The sequence below is a fragment of the Triturus cristatus genome, chromosome 3_1, assembly GCF_964204655.1.
Source record: "Triturus cristatus chromosome 3_1, aTriCri1.1, whole genome shotgun sequence".
NCBI lineage: Eukaryota > Metazoa > Chordata > Amphibia > Caudata > Salamandridae > Triturus > Triturus cristatus.
In genome coordinates this window covers 352486411-352504671 of record NC_140583.1, presented here as the reverse complement: position 1 = coordinate 352504671, position 18261 = coordinate 352486411, and the positions used below count along the sequence as shown (strand labels likewise).

The window sequence follows — 18261 nt, the reverse complement described above, 5'->3', positions numbered from 1 at the left end:
TGAAAGTGTTGTTTCACGTTGACATCCATACTGTGCATGGGATTCACACACTCAGATTTAATTTTGGCTTTGATACCTTTTCTTGGCCCAGATTGGGGGAATAGGCTTGTAAAATTAAAAAACAACCAAGGTGCTATCTCTATTATTGGATCTGTTATTACATTGTTTGTTGAGTAGTCTAACCTTTAACATTGATTCTTTGCAGTATATTGTTACACTCTTTAATTTGAAAACAACACAAAGGTAGCATCTGAAATTGTATTGCCTGTTAAGTAGGCCACTATGATCTCTGGTTATATACTTTAAATAAAGCAGCTCATGGTAAAACACTGAATAAAATAGTTCCCAATGAATAGTGTATCTTTAAAAAAAAAAAAAATAGCACACTTCAGAGACATCAATAATGAAGAAAATAAGATGATGAATGAAGCCATGCTCTTTTTGATAACAAAAAGAGTAATATGTGTGTTGCCTACTCTTGGAAGCTACCTCTTCAGGTTTTTTCTAAGGTAATTTGATGTAATGGAGCAGACATGACCATGCAGAATGGATAACAAACTTAACAGGACCATCCTAAATAACAAATATCAAGTCCTCTGCAACGTTTTTTGGGCATTTCTTTCAGGTTGTTATTGCATTATGCACTTCTACTCCAATTTCTCTGCCTTGTAACCTTTAATGTCAAATGCTCTTTGTTCTTCTGTACACCGCTATTGCTTTACCTACTGTGAGGGTTCATGATGCTGCAGTTCTTTTTGGTTTATGTGTTTTTTGTTTTAACACTCATTACTCTTATTGAACAAATGAGATACTGCTTTTGAGCAAATAATTGGGTCAAAGGACAAGCCCTTTGATGTAACATAGGTGCAGGAGGGGTGTGATGTCACTTTCTCTGCCCCAGCATTTGATGAGTTGATGCAGATAAATGAGACTCTGCATCAATTCGGAGTAAATTTCTCCAATGAATATCTGACCACAGTTTCAAGTCTTTTGATAGAATAGAAGCAAACAGAACCATACCTGTGCATTTTTCTGCAAAGATAATGGATACCTAGTGGCTGTTACCAGATGAAAATGAAAGGAGTGATTTGTAAAAATTAATTGAACACATGCAGGGTTGTAATTTGTATTCCTTTACAGTAGGCATAATGGGTGTAGAATTTGTAAAGGGTATAGAACACAACCATGTTTACAGGGAGCATCAAAGAAATTAGAATTTTGAACTGGACCCTATTAAAATAGCAATAGTCCTCAACACCTCACTGTCTTTAATGGCAGCTCAACCTGAATAGGAAATCAACTATCTCATCAGAGTTGTAAAATTTATTTTGTACCACTGCAAAGCGAAAGATGATGAAGTATAGCATCCCCCAGACTATGTTGCAGGGTAATCAAAATAATACAGAAAAGGGAAAATGGAAATAAACAATGGGTGTTGCCTTTTAAATTAACATTAGCTTTGTAGAGCTGATTTGTATAGACACAGGTTGTGGCCAGTACCCTCTGAGATAACCGCTCATGTGTACACATACGTGCAATCATACAGAAAGGCATCTTGAATATTTTTTTTTTAAAGGATGACAACATATTTCCCAAGATGGCTGTTGGTGAATTTGAATTCATGTGTTGCCACCATCTTGGAATGAAGTTTGTATTCCTAATTTACCTTTGTTAGATTGTGAACATCCATTTTTGAAGTTTGCAAAGGAATGCTGAGGAAAAAGATAGAAGTGAACAGCCCAGTAGCTCTGTGCGGCTCCTCAGTCCTCTCAAAAATAAGTTTAAAAAAATTGAATGAACCAGGGTGGGAAGGGGAGGTGTTGGCAATCAATTGGCGAACAATGGAGTGAGCAGCCCAGTGGTAGAGAGCAGCTTCTGGGTCCTTACAAAAGCAAAGTTTAAAAAATATATATATACAATGACATGGGTGGAAATCAGAGGGGTGGTGCAGGAATGAACGAGTGGGGGACGTGCGAGTCATAAGCAGAAGGAAGAGAGTAGGCATGGAGAGAGGCAAGAAAGTCATGATCTATCAAGGAGTGCTCAAACAGAAATATTTTCTGATGGCAGCAGTGGAAGTCACAAGCTATTCAAATAAAACCAAGAATAAGAAGGAAAGCAACAGAATCAGGAACATCGAATTATGATAGTCAAGAATGCCACCCATTCATGAGCAATTGGCTGATCAAGAGGCCACCATTTGCACTGAATTGAAAACACTAGATTTTTGAGTAGTGGTAGGAGTCTGTTTAGGAATGATAATTTAGACTCCTTTTTAACCAACTTCAATATAAATCAAACACCCAAAAATCTGTTTCAACGAAGTTCATGATAGGCCCATAAAAATTCAATTTGTGTGTAAACATCAGTGACTTAAATACAAACCTAATCTTGTCCTATTGGCATTGTAGCTGGCTTTACTAAATAGTAATATCTTTTGTGAGTCATTGTAAAGATCAATAACATGTCCAGTAGATGTTCTGTTGGTTTCCTGTGTGATTTGGTTATTTTGATCTACCTGCAGTGTCATCACTTTTATCTGCTGGAACAATTGGCTTCAAAGCATGAATACTTCATATTTCTGTCACAGAACTACCACTGAAGTTTGTGAGCAAACATAACTCATTATGACAAGGGCCATGAGACATCACCATAAAATAAAAACAGAAATATGATAGTGGTATTTCATTACGGAAACTTAGCGTGCAGTTAGTGCAATGAGCATATTAATATTTATTACCTAAATGGACCTATATTTAGTACTCCAGCATAGTACATACAGAACAAGGAGATTTTAATAGTAATATGAATTCAAAACTATATCATTGTGGACTCGGAAGTAACTTTAAGTACCAGGAAGGTATGAAGAAAGTGGCAGCCTGGATGAAGGACAGCTGCCTGAAGCTCAACTCAGAGAAGACCGGAGTCCTCATCCTCGGCCCCTGCACCTCCGCGTGGGACAACACCTGGTGGCCCTCTCCCCTCGGGATCCCACCCACCCCTACAGACCACGCTCGAAACCTCGGCATCATCCTTGACTCCTCCCTCTCCGTGAACCGCCAGATCAACGCCATCGCCTCCACCAGTTTCAACTGCCTGCGCATTCTCCGTAAGACCTTCAAGTGGATCCCCGCCGACTGCAGAAGGATCATCACCCACGCACTCATTACCAGCAGACTGGACTACGAAAACTCCCTCTACACCGGAATCAACAAAACTCTTATGCACAGACTCCAGATCATTCAGAACGCTGCAGCCAGACTCGTCCTACGGACACCGCACCATGAGCACTTGACCCATCAACTACGAGGCCTCCACTGACTCCCCGTCAAGAAGAGGGTCACCTTCAAACTCCTCACCCATGCCTACAAGTCCCTCCACAACATCTGACCCAAATACCTCAATGAGAGAGTATCCTTCCACTTACCCAGGAGGAACCTCCTCTCCACAGACTTCGCCCTGGCTGAGGTCCCCCGCATCCGCAGGCACAGAACCGGCGGGAAAGCTTTTTCACACATTGCAGCCAAAACCTGTCACAAACTCCCAGTGAACATCAGACGCTCCCCAACCCTGCACACGTTCAGGAAGGACCTCAAGATCTGGCTCTTCGAATGATCTGGAGATGTCCCCCCCCCACCCCCCCCCCAGCGCCTTGAGACCCTCACGGGTGAGTAGCACGCTATATAAACCCTTGATTGATTGATTGAAAGGAGTTAAATAGTTTTGTTACAGGAAACATTGGATGTGAACATCCACTTGAGTGTGCATCTAAAAGTAGCATACAGATTCACCCTAAGGGAAATAGTCTATTTGAGAAGGCGAGGTAGTTGTAGTACCCCTGACTTAAAGACCTTGTATTTAAGTAGAAAATCCTGTCCTAGCTTGGATTGCCACACCATCTGGCTATAAGGGTCATAAGATCTCATCTACTCTAAATTTGGAGTTCCTCTGGTAAACCTTTCTCTAAGCTCTTTCAAAGTCTGAGGCCATCAGCTTGAAGCTTTGGCATACAATGCAACAGAACTCCACTATCAACCATAATTGGTGCTACAATAACCATGTTTGGCAAGTGTACGTCCTTTGTCAGGTTACAAGGCACTGACTCAAATCCCAGCTATTCCCGTGGGTCTACCTCCCCTTTGGGACCCTGTCAGCCACCTTGGACTGTTTGTCTCTACCCATATCAATCTGAGTTCATTCTTGGTAGATCCATGTTAAGCCTTTATTCTCTCTGACAGCTCCACCTTTTAAATTACTTTCTCAAAGATATACTCTAGCTTATGTTGATGCAAATTTTATTCATTGACAATATGCTTTCATTAATAATGTGCATACTTTACATGTAAATAAAACATATTCTAATGCAAAATTTGCAGTAGGTAATTATACCTAAATGCTATAGGCATGCAAATAAATAAAAGTGCTGATTTAGGTTAGCCTAACTGTCAGTCATGTTAACTTTTAAAAAAATGCATTAGCACTGAAATGGCTGTTTTTTTACGTTGAATGGTTGTTTGCGCAGAACTTTTTCTTACAAATATTGTATTTATCCAGAAGCCTTTGCCAGCTTGTTATGTATTCGACAACTGACAGTGAGTTCTCACTAGAGGAGAAGAGGTGACTGTAAGGATGATTCCTGGGAAGAACTGTCTGGACCGCAAAATATCCAAGAGTTAGTGTCTGAATGGCTATTGTGACCCTATGAGAAAATAGGGAGTTTACCTATTCTCAGGAGTTTGCTGAATTTTTATTGGAGGACCCAGAAGACAGAGGAAGACAGAAGAAATAATGTTGCAACATAGCATTTTTGTGTTTATATTAATATGCGTTCCTAAGCTAGATTTAGGATTTCTTCCCCGACTCTCTGACTGGAGACTCACTTCTGGGTTTCTGGCCCCTTTCTTCACTGGAGCCTACCTTACTTAGATTTTGCTGAATTGTCTGCTGGTCTCTTTGAGCTGACAATACTTTCCAGCTTATTACACAAAAGCTTCACGCTTGAGCATTGATTCTCTCATCTGAGCTCTTCATTGGATATCTGAACTGACACCTTTATCTTATAATTTTTCCAACTAATCTAGATTAGGGAAATTCCTTTATGGAACATGCTTGTTACATTATATATATTATTATTCTGAGTGATGTATTATTTTATCTTATAATGAAATGTCAATTTATTGGACAATGTTTTTTTCTAATGCTAATGGCTAAAAGATTGATCTTTACTTAATAAAATTGAGATACTTGGGAATTTGAAAAAGAAAACTTTTAAACCCACACCAGTTCTCTTTGATTATACTAATGTCTCAAATGATAGATTGGTATGTAGATGAGCGCTTCTTATTTCTCTTTGCCGATGAACAATGGTCCATACGACCAGTGGCGGAGGTTATTTGTGATTATACCTGAAGATGGAAAACCCCGCTCCCTAATTTATGTCATCCCATATGTCATTTATGTAGTAATTCTCCTCCTCTGAGAGGAATTCAAAGCCCTAATACAATCAACAGTTAGGATATGAGACTGGATGTGCTTCAATGGTCACAAGAAATGCTGCTTTTGGCTTGCTGACTTGAGGATCACACTTTCACCATTTCCACACATTCTGTAAGCCCAACTGTTTTACCCAACTGTACATACTGGAGCTTTCCTGTTTAAATAAATCAGCTGTATATTATTTTTTCTGTACCACTTGATCAATTTTAATTTCTATATAAATACAAACTGACTGTAAACAAACATGCAATGCATGATCTTGTTAGGATGCATTTGACATGTTTTGAAACTACAAATAAATATTTGAATTATTCAAAATGTTTGTATTTAAAAGAGACAACGAAGTGTACCTATTTCAGAGTGTTAATTATATATTTTGTTGTTCCATTTTAGTACTTCCAAACATCTAGAAGGATCAAAAAAATATCATACCATTTTTTAAAGGTAAGAAGAAACATTTTGCTGTTGTGCTTATGTGATGTCAGTAATATTCAGTGAATTGCATAGTAGACATTTAATTAACATCACTTGATAAATGGGAACACCATTCTCCATAGTTTTAAATGTCTTTTAAAGAACCAAACCAATGGTGAACATTCACAAACTGTACCTCCTGCACAGTTTCATATATCAAAATTCGGTGCACTCTGCCCTCAGTACCAGCCGTTGAGTTATACTGCCGCTCCACAGACAAAGCTATGATAGATAATATAGAATGATGCGCCAGTTGAGTAAAAGGTCCACAGCCGTATATATCCAGAAATTTTCCATGCTGTATTCAATTTCATTGAAAAAGCAAAAGAACAACCAACCTGTTTCATTCATATAAATGAACATCTTCAGGGCTGTAAGTGATGTATAACAAAATATCCATCAATAAAAAACTTATACAATAACATTTAAAAAACACACAGACAACAAAAATAAAATGTTATTGAAGTTAAAAATAACATACATAATCAAGTATGTACAGATCACCCCTTCTCAAAGGCCCTGTCACATAACACCTCATGTAGGAGAAAAATCCCAAAGCCAAAAGTGTGAAATTGAAGAAACAAAACAATCTGTTCATATATGTATAAAGCCCGAATAATAGAAAAAAAGGGAATGACAGAGTAATCAGATAAAACCAACCACCAAATTTCGCAAGAAGAGGATATCCCTATGTTAAAAATACTACAGAGGGAAATGAAGAAGGGATAATGTCAAGCATGTGTAATTTTCCGTATAAAACATACCTCAAAGACAGTTTAAATCGCGTCATCAATTATGGTCAAATTGCCATACAGATCATCAGATAATAGGACAGTCATCTCTATCCTAGAGGGGTGTAGGGTACCCTTGTAGTGGTACCTAAAAGGATTAATTTATTTGATAATTATTGTAGAATACGAATATGAACAGATTGTTTTGTTTCTTCAATATTGTCACTTTTGGCTGTGGGATTTTTCTCCTACATATGAGATGTTTTGTGACAGCGTCTCTATCATTGAGAAGGGGCGATCTGTACACACTTGAGTATGTATGGTATTTTTAACGTCAAAGCTTTTCTTTTGTTGTCTGTATTTTAATAAAGAACATTTTGGAATATATATAGGCTGTGGACTTTTTACTCAGCGGGTGCACCATCCTATATTATCTATCATAGTTTTAAATGTGTTGATGATGCATTCATACGAGCTTGCCTTTCAATTATTAAGAACTCCTATTTGAAATATTTTCTATACATCCTTTATTTTAATTGAGCCTGACTGTTTGGGTAATACATATTATATCAGTGATTGTTTGCATAATGGTACAGATGCAGAGAAATCAAAGTAAATTCAAAGTAGTTGTTGGAGCCGAAACAAAGTAAGGTGAATGATCAAATCAGGCTAGAATTATTTACTGTTGCTTTCTCTCAACGGATATACAATATGTTAGAAAGTACTCTTTAATCTACAACATTTATTGAAGTTATTCAAAATATATGTAGGTAGGTACTGTGTTAAGCAAGTAATGGGTATTTTTCTGCTTACAGAAGATTAAAAAAACAACATGCAGTCTTACAGAGAAGATACTTTCATTTTGCTAACCCAGGGTGCATGGGTTAATGGCTACATTGGTCCCTTTCTCAGCCACTTATGATATAATTCGAACACAATCTGCTTTTATTCAGACTAACAATCTAATTACATTTAAAACTGGGTAAACACAAATTTGATTAAAAAAGGAAAGCAAAACAAATACATTTTTGTTTGATGCATTAATTCTCATTGTAGTATGCTGTTCAGGCTGAGAAATATATGTACTTTAAATTGCAAAACAAATACTTGCCTTTTTTTAGATTATTAAATATGCAACACTTGCATATTTACTGACATAAGTCATAAGGCCATTTTGCAATTAACATTCCTTGGTCACTAATTATATAACATTGATACGTTTTAAAAATGCCAGCGTCGTTATGGATTAAAAATTAGCTATTGTAAATCCCTTTGTAGATATGACCCATATTCGTTTTAATGCAATTAATATCGCCCAACATGTACAAATTCGTACTTTTCCATCTCTCTATATTATTAGGCACTGCTTTTAGAAATGAGTATGTCATTTACAAATATGTATCCTGATCTACACATTTAGTTCTTAGGCAAGTTTGCTTCATAAAAATAAAACATTTACACTGTAGAATATCATTTGACATAAGCTTTTCTTTTGGAAACACTCGATGTAAACACCTAGTTTAAAGAATGCTTCTTACAAGATAGAAAGAGGCACTCAAATGTGTTATGGTAGTCTGCTGAATTACATTTGCTTATTCGGTACACAGTTGGTAAGCGTGGTAATCAATTGAATGTTGGTACCCTTCTTCTCAAACTTCACATATGGGTCCAATTCTTCTCAAAGTGCCCACTTCCTTTTCAACATGTTTTTCCCAGTTCCGTTGTAAATCACTGACTTACAAAGTAGGAATAGCCTGCTGGAACAAATCTACTTTCAAAATGAGTGACAGGGATACATATTAATGGTATTGTATTTAAATGCGTGTTTGTCATGTTCTTTCCCATTTACTGTTATGCCACAAATAATATTTCATCAAACGATATAATTCGTTATTTTGAGCATAGAATATTTTAATTGGAGCCTGCATTTTACTCTTAATCTTTAATTAAGTGCCTGCTTAAGATGTTACATACAGTTGCCACCATTATGTTTTTTTGAGTTTGATATTCCTATGCATTGCATTATTTGAAATAATTACAAAAAAAATTTTTTAAAAGCATTCGTGAAAGGGCCCAAAGATTTTCTTAAGAGATCGGGACTTCCAGTTGCTGGACAAGTGAATATCAAGGTTGCCTAGTCTTAATTATACCTTCATTCTTTTCTCTGCCATTCTTTTATCCGTTGGCATAAATTAAGAACTGCAGCTATGCACTGTAATACCTAGTGATGCCCTATTAAGGTATTGTGATGCATTCTCGAAAAATGCGCTGAGTACATGGGAGTCAAAAAATGGTATGGAAGATTAGACAAAGTACATCGGTGCTTTTGGGAAATGCTGAACATTTTGTTCACTGTTCTTTCAACAAATAGGACTAATGCTTGAACTATTCCCTACCTATTCGGGATTGTTTTCTCATAGTTTTTGCACTACTAGGTACCTTATATAAGCCAAATACATTTATATGGAGAAATATTTTTGAGGACAGCATCACATTTTGTTCCCAACAATTGGCTCTCAGACTGCAAGAAAAAACCAGCGTTCTGCTTTTTACTTTAACCTAGAACTACAGAAACAAAGCATTTTACTTGTCAAATCTTTCTCTTTAAATCGAGCCTTTGGCCTTCCAGTAAGTAATCATGACACGAACATTTCTTCTTTGTCGTTCTCAAAAAAAGAGGCTTGCTATGTTCAGAAAACTGGAAAGTTTGCACTACTTATTTTTTAATAGAAACTAAAATTGGTTACTGAAAAAAGAAGCTGACATACATGCCATTGCTTTTGTTAAACAAACATTGTCTTAAAACATGCTGCTGAAATGAGGATGTGTCTGTTGTCATGGAAATGCAAAAAACATTACTGCAGGAAATGTTTGCTTTATCCAACAGGGCAGAGGGATAGACTTTCTATTAAACAATCTCATTTTTGGAAGTATTGCTCTTGACATTCCCTGGTCACTACCTGGTTCCTATTATTAAACTGTCAAGTCTTACCATCTTTGAGGCTTGTGGAATGATTGCCCTTGTTATTGTGAGGCTTTAATCAGAGAAGCAGTTAGTGTATTTGACCAGGTGCCATTTCCAATCAAATTTGCGTTTTGGCATATGTAAAAAAAAAATCTAAGGCCCTGATCGCTAGTTGTGCACTGTAGTAGCTCCTCAGAAATTATCGTCATGTATGCACCCGGTATGGCCAAACAATATTCCACATACATTTTCCACCAGATGTAAACAGGAGAGGAGCCAGATTCAGGGAATTGCATGTGGCAATAGGACTGGTAATTTCTGGACTGGCACGTTACTCCCCATTTCAAGCTAAAAACTTGTGATAGAAGGTAGCTAGCAGAGAAATTATTATCTGGGATCTATAGCCCCAGGTATAATCACCCCTAAGGACTGCCCAGTTGTAACCGGGCCTGCATTTAGGACATTCAAAATAAATTCTCTAATTCAACATATCTTTCTCGCTGTGCCTCACCAACACTATATAGGTCAGTTGACTTCTACATGATGTCGGTTAAGAGACCCACAAAAATGGTAAAAAGCTACGCTGCTGATTTATTTTAAGAGAAAAGTCAATAATTGAACACTTATTTTCAATTCCACTTTGAGGCATTATGTAACAAGACACAAATTCGGTTTAGTGAAGATAATCCCCTGGAGCCCTATCACATAAAGTGATCAGTGGAATTACTAATTTAAGACTCTGCCTGATTTATAGTTTGACAGATGGATTAAGTACTGTCGTCATGGCAGACTACTTTACTCATGTCATGATGAAGGTACTCTGCCCGCCAAATATAGAGATGGCCACCAGCCTGTTATACCTGCTGCTCAGCCAGTGTGACTGTGGTAGTGGAATGTTGGTGTGTGAGAGGATGTGCTAAGCTGTAGGAAGGTTTTCACCCTTGCTACAGGTTTGGGTGAAGGGCAGCATAGATATCATATGGTTCGTGTGGGGTGGTGTTCCACATGTACTAAGTTTTCGATGGTTCCCAACCGCACCCTGTGGTCGGTGCCCTACGTACCACTTTTATGTTAGCCTTGCCTGCTGGCATGTTTGTAGTATCAGGGTTTGGTTTGTGGTGTTGTGGTGTTGTGGTGTAGTGGTGTGGTATTTTGTTTGTTACAAAGGGAGATTATGAGGGTAAGTGTTCTGGAGGGTGAGTGTATTATTATTATTTTGCAAGTATTATTTAATGATATGTTATGCTAATTGCATTCAATGGTTTCCATCTCTTTATATCTACTTTTGCAATTAGTGTGTTGCTACATGTCGTGCGTAAAATATCTTCCATCCTGTAATTTTATGCATTCTTATTCTCACTGTTGCATTGTAAACATGCATTCAAGAGTTCCTTTGTTATTTTTGTGTAAAGAAAGGATATGTGTCATACCTGCTGCTCAGCCAGTGTGACTGTGGTGGTGGAATGTTGATGTGTGAGTTGGCTGTGGAATGTTGGTGAGTGAGAGAGTCAGTTGGAGGATGGGTTGAGCAGCAGAAAGGCTGCTCCTGGTGGGGCTCTACATGTTAACATCTATCTTGAATTAACCAACCTAATATCAACATGGACCAGGCATCATTCTTCTACAACACAGCCCAGTGGATATTTCTTGCACCATCCCAGCTTTCACTCCATGGTATGGGTATCAATTAGTAGCAAAGACCACCCACTTATGCTTTCTATTTTTGCTTGCTAAAGCGCATAACCTTAGTTCACTCTATTGAGATGTACAGAAGGTAGAGGTGCAAATGCTGACAAAAGTAGGGATAAATAAATGACTGGTATGAGCTAACAGAGTGGGATAAACCCCACTATCATGCATTCTTCGGTTGCAGCCCTAGGAGATGAGATTTGAGGCCTAGCAATTTCTGAAATGTAGTGTTTTAACAAGTTTTCTGAAAACATTTGCACATGTGTTTTCAGGATGTCATTCTTTATTTAATATCTTCGACCCTTTAAGCGCCACCTCTGATATCATTGGCTTCCTAGGGGCTAACAAGTTTATTGGTCTTCATACAAATGATGCTCTTGTGGCTGAACGTACTTGTTACTTTTACATTGTGGTCCTAATCGTCTCCTCCTTTTGAAGCCCACTGCTAAGCTGTCAAGAGACATATATGGTCTACAACATTAAGGACCACTCTTGAACAATAGTTCAACAGGTAAACAAGCTAACTAAAAGCAGATTTTCTTATGTCACAAGATATAGGTATAGTATACCTGGCACAGAGCTGTTTACAAGTACACTCATCATTCAAATTCAGATTTGCACTCTCAAGCTACTTTAATGTATGAGAAAGGAGACAATGCAGGATATAAGTCTGCTAGCAGTGAATTGTAAAAGTACATTTTTACAACTGTTTCCTCCATCTCTCACTCCAATATGTGAATTTTCTATGGTTACCCGATGCCATATCGGCACAGCAAAAGGCCACTACCTCGCCCCTGCCTGTTCCTACTAGCAGAACAAATGCTAACACCATCATTTTCTGCATTGGTTATTTCATACTTAACGTCACCTCATGTGAAATCAGTTAAGCTATCTAAGGAAAGTAGCATGGGCTTCAATTTTCCAAAATGCCAAGGGTAGCGAAAGGGACATTACATACCCTTTGACATTAATGACATCTCAGAAAATGTTGTCATAGGACTCTTGCCCCTGTTTTTTCTTGGGTGTTATGTCACATGACCTTAAGCATACCAACATCACAATAAGTGATATTGTTGAAGCTGCATAATAACTTCATGATTAATATCCCAACAGAGGGCAAACATTTATTTTAGAAACCACCTATATTTTAGTACTGACTTCACCTTTGAAAGCTCCGGGACATAATAAGAAGTAAGATAGTGAAGCGAAACAGCCAGGCCTCTAGTAGGGGGTCTCTCCCCACAAGAAATCTTTCAAAATAATGTGGTTATATAACACATTTTATATCACAATTTGTAATTACATTTGCTGAAATGTTATAGGTTCTGAAATGGCACTCATTATTTTTTTTTATTCCTTTGATGGATTGCCAAACCAATGAAACATGACACTCCCTAGGAGTTGCCCTCATATTTTCAAAATGTACAATAAATGACAACATATGTCAACATGGCATATGGCATTTGGAGGCTCCATTGTGCCCCCAAATGCCAGTGAAGAATTTTTCTAAGTATGCTCTCCATATATCATAGGTGGCTTTATTGTTAAAAAATTACCTCAGTATATCTGGGCCAGCATTTGTCATGGTTTCCCCGCTCCCATATTGCAAGGTTGTGCTCCCTTGCGCCAAGAATGACCTCCAATGTACAAGTACCAATATTTTTGGTACCTCATATGCCAAAAATTACATCTAGTATGCCAGTACCAGTATTTCCCATGGGTGCCTATTATGCCAAGAATTGCCTCCAATGTGCCAGTACTCATATTTTGTTATGAGTGTCTGTCATGCAAAATATTGCCTCAAGTATGCCAGCATCAATATTTTACGACGGGTATCCCTCTATAAGACAAGAATAATATTCAACATGCCAGGGCCAACAACAGATTTGCAAGTATAATAACACATTCTCACTCCCACTCACTTTTTTCACTAACCCATAGACACTGTCTATCACTTAAATGTACTCACACCCACATGCATACACACAAAATACATTTAATTGGATGTGTTACTTACCTTAGCTGCCACCAAGAGGGTCATCTGGCTCTAAGATTTTACCTTCAGATTTAGTCACCAACTACTGGGATGATTTCTGGTAGTCAGTCCTGTAACCCCCTAGCTCCACAGGGAAAGTTTATGGGCACCAGTTCTCTCTGCAGTCACGTCTCCTTCAGGGCCCAGTAATCCAACCGGTGGTCAGAAGTCCTTTTGCTTTTAGTGTCCCTGAAACAGGCAGATAGGAGAAAAACCATTTGACTCTTGGAGAGCAGTTCAAGTTCCTGAGTGCTAGCAGGAGTTAGCAGTTCTGACATGTTTTCCTGTTTCCTTTCCAGGACCCATCCTGGGTTTTTCAGACACTCTGGAACTAAGGACTTAGGGCCTAATAACTGTGGCAGTGTGAGAGCGGGCAGCCACGCTGCTGCCCCACTCCCACACTGCCAAAGTCAACCCCCACCCGCTCAACAGATTATGAGTTATCTCGTGGTCTGGCAGGCAGTGCTTTGGAAGTCCCACGGTGGTGCAGTTCTAAGCTCCATATGTGATCCATAGAACTGCAATGCTGAGGAAGTGCCAAAGCCCTTTTCTTCATGGAATGGACTGAGCAGTCCATGCAATGCAGGAGCAGGGGGGAATGCACCCCCATGCACAGAGACACCAGGGGGACCTGTAGGGCCTCCTTACTTTCCTGACTGACGCACTTTTCATGACAGGCTCACTGCCATGAAAAGTGTAGAGGTCTGGAAAGTCAATATATGCTTGGTGGTGCCGCAGTGGCGCCGCTAGCATATTGCTGCCCCAGACCGCCGCACCACTGCCGCGGGATCCTGAATCCCTGGCAGTTGTGGCAGTCTCATAATGGGTCTAACACCAAAGTTTTAATATGGTGGTCAGACCCACTGTGCAGCGGTAGCAGCACCGCCATCTGTACCACCATGAGTTTGGCAGTCCACAGACAACCCAACTCATAATTAGGCCCTTAGTCAATATGCAATCTGAGATAGAAAACCAGGTGGACAGCAACCACATTGTAGGTAACAATCAGCCCTGTGAGATTTCACTGGTATAATCAGCACAGCAAGCACAGGAGCCCACTGAAGCTAAAGAAGACCTTCAAAAGTGCCCATGAGCTGAAGGCACAGGAGTTGCAAGAGGACCTCAAGCAGCTCACCAATGAAAAAGGCCCATGGTGCAAGGGAAGCGGTGAGGGCAAAGATCTTGGCCGTAGGAGTGGCTTGAGGTTGGAACTTCTTGGACCCGAAGATTTCTGGAGGAGAGAGTCAACAAGCCTTGGCAAGTCGACGTGGTGCACAGGGGTTCTGTTCCAGCAGTTCCTGCGAGAGATACTGACCTCAAACTCAGTATAAAGACAGTACAGGCCTCAAGGGTGTTGCAGAACCACCACTTGTGTTGCTGAGCCATTCGGAGTCCGTAGGAGCCCAGGAATAGCACACCGGTCAGCTGCATTGCAGTGCCTGCAGATGCAGGGAAGTGACTCCTTCACTCCAAGGGAGATTCATTTGGGTGTCTTGGATGTCCATGGGCCTGGTGAAGAACCTGTATGGAGCACAGACACAGATACTGTAGAAGACCAGCAGGATGACAAGACCAGGAGCTGCAGGAATCTTCCCAGGTGCAGTCTCGGTTCCCAAAGCGGAGTCTAGTGAAGTACAGCGTGTCCAGAGGGTCAAAGTAGAAGTGGTATGTGATCTGAATCTTGTCCCACGACGCTTCTAGGGACCCATTCACATGTAAGCCCTTAAGTACCCCTAGAAAAGCATTGGGACGATTCATGGGTGCCTCCCATAGGGTTTGGGCTGGACAATGGGGTGGATACTCCCGTGTTCTTTGTCCAGTTTGGCCCCAGAGCGGGAGCTAATGGCTCCTTCACCTGGTTTGAACTGGAGTATGAAAGAAGGACACCAAATGTGCCCTACAAGAAGTCTCAGTGGCACTGGCAAGCGCCCCCACCTTGTCCCAATAAACTATACCATGTCTGGGAGGTGGTGACACCTCCCTGTGACAGGATATCTTTTGTTCTGCCTTCCCCTGCTCGAGCTTGGCTCAGCAGAAGGAGGGCAGAAACGTGTCTCTGGCCGGCAGCAGCCCTAGCTTGCTGTGCGGTTCTGGAAGACTGGTAGCGGGAGCACTGAGGGCCTCCTGAAGGAGATTTACAGTGCATTGAACCATACCTCCCACACCATTTACTGTGTGGGGGTATGATTCCAACATGTTTGATATCAAACATGACAGGGTTCATTACAGCTTGTTTAGAGATAGTCATCGTATAATGACGCATGGTCACTCTATATGTTGTAATGGCTGATGCACTTACAACCCGGTAGAATGGACTCTGAAGGTAGTAGGGGTATCCTGCTCATGCAGGGGCACCCTCACACTTAGGACCCAGCAACCTGCCTTCAGTATTGATAGGCCTGCCTTAGGGGTGACTTATAGGTTTTAAGTGTAGTGACCTCAGATATAGGGAAACCGATATCTGTCATAAGTGGTGCTAGCACCAGCTTACACAGGCTGCAATGGCAAGCCTGGAGTCACAATTTGAGTGGTCTCTCATGGGTGGCATAATACATGCTGCCGCCCATGAGATACCTCTGTATACCTATGCCCTGGGTACCTTAGTACCATATACTATGGTCTTACAAGGTAAAGCAGTAGCCAATCTGGAGGGTACCTAGGTACTCGCCATGTCCAATTTAGGGAAGAAGCACAGAGACTGGGGTCCTGATTAGCAGGATCCTAGTCAGTAAAACCTAATGATACCAGCAAAAAGTGGGGGTGATCATGAAAGCAGATCCTACTTTCCTACACAGACCATTGTACCCTGAGCCAGGGTTGTTATCTCTCCCAGCCAAGGAAGTTCATTCCAGCTCTGGAAGTATGGTGAGTGGTAGAACTGGTTTTAAGCTATATTTAAAGTGTTGAATAATGTCCCTATTTTTTGTATTAGTACTTTGCCCTGTGTGCTTACAAGTCCCTCTTTAGTAGGTAACTAATATATTAAATTTGGCTTTTCCTAAATGAAAAAAAGGCATTTAGTCCTGCCATGTGTCAATCCAACATATTTCAATTGCAGATTAGTCAGAGCACAGTGGTGTTCCTGGTAGACATATACATGTCATAGATGGATGATGAGAATACACACTGCAGCACATATATGACTTTTATCTTTCCCTGCCGTAGGTGTACTTTGGCACCATTTACAATGAATCTATAGGGGAGTTGAAAATGCCAAACAAAGAGTTTCCTCTATAGCACAGGCTTTAGAGGAAGCACATGCGCCTTACTACTGTTTAGCAGTAGTAAAGTGCAGAGAGTTCCAAGCACAGCAAACCAGACAGGCTAAAAGAGGGAGACAATAACAAAAATGGGGTCCTTTCTTACAACTAGGGTAATGAGAAGGGGGTCATGTAAAGGTCCAGGCTAGGGAATTAATAGAGTAAATGTATAAACAAGGTGATGATGTTGAGGTGATGCAGAAATCATCTAATGTTAAGCGGATGATGTATTTAGAGTTAAGGTGATTGTGAATAGGTAAAGGCAGAAAAGAGTTGTTGGCAAGATCATGCTATAGATCCCATGGGCATGGCAATACCATAAACCTATTTTTGACAGGCTTTATGCCCTGATCCATCTAACCATGTTATAAGGACTGATCACTTGGCAGTTAACCAAAAAGAAAAGCTTTAGGAAACATCCTTAATTGCTGGAAGGTCACCACTTAGGTCATTTTGAAAAAGTAATTGATCCCATTTTATTCCATACAAAAATAAACATTTTAACATATACCACTGAAGAGTGAACTATGCATTCTCCAACGAAGCATTTTAACATTTTCAGAAAGTCATGAAGACATTGATGGGCATACTTGAATCTCTCCTAGTTTTTGAGAGCACAGTCACATAAGAACTCTGCTTCCTGTTTGATTTGAAAGAACAAAACAAAGAACAAATCAATGAGATGCGGCATAGGGAAAAGACAGACACCCTGAAAATTAAATGCAAATGCCCAGTTTTATAAACATTGTTCGAAATAGGATCCATAACGAGTGAAGACTGATAATAAAAGATTCCTTTAAACTGTTAAAGCTTTTTATCAGTTCATTAGATAAGCCCTAAAGGTTCAGTTTTCTTTATTTAAAATAAAAATAACAAATGCGAGGTTTGATGAGATTTAAAAAGGCAGTCTATATGCCTGATTTAGATCTCGGCAGGTGGGTTACTCCATCACAACGTGATTGATATCCCATCCGCCGAAATATAAGTCCCATTATATCCTAGGAGATTTATATTTCGGTGGACGGGCTATCCGTCAGCGTTGTGACAGAGTAACCTATCCGCCAAGATTTGAATCAGGCCCCATGTAAAATGCATCTAAGGGCTAGCACAATTTGCCTCAACCTGGCTAACTTACCAATACACCCAGTTCTCCATTGTCTTCTGAAAACACATGCCAACACTTTTGGACCAATTCTGCAAATGCTAATGAAAACATTCCTGAACATAATAAAACTCTATGCATAAAATCAGGCTTCAGTCCACCTCCTCCCAACATACCAAGTCTTGGATTAATCTGAGTTATCAAATTGTAAAACAGGGTCTGGAAATACGCATAATGTGCTGAAAAAAATCAACCCTATCCTGGCAAGGCACTTTCATTTATTTATCATTTAGTTAGGTTCTATCTAGATTGCTGAGATATTTTTAACATGCAGTCATCTCAGGTAATTCCCATTTTTTGAGTTACATGAGTTTCATGCAATATTTTCCTGAGACCACATTGAGTTTTCATTGAATTTTGTGACTGCTAGGGACTGGTTTTAGTGGAAAATGTCTATTAAACTGATGTGTGCCACAGCTGAAAAACATTTTCTATCGAACCAGTCTCCT

General features: G+C 39.7%; 1 protein-coding gene across 2 annotated transcripts in view; it reads left to right on the top strand.

The window, feature by feature from the left end:
- APBA2 (amyloid beta precursor protein binding family A member 2) overlaps nt 1-18261 on the top strand; it is a 1094297-nt gene that overhangs the window by 371507 nt on the left and 704529 nt on the right. For both annotated transcript variants that reach the window (XM_085644084.1, XM_085644086.1), the window contains exon 3: nt 5890-5940. The gene's annotated coding sequence lies outside the window, so the exon portion shown is untranslated. The remainder of the gene's footprint in view (nt 1-5889; nt 5941-18261) is intronic.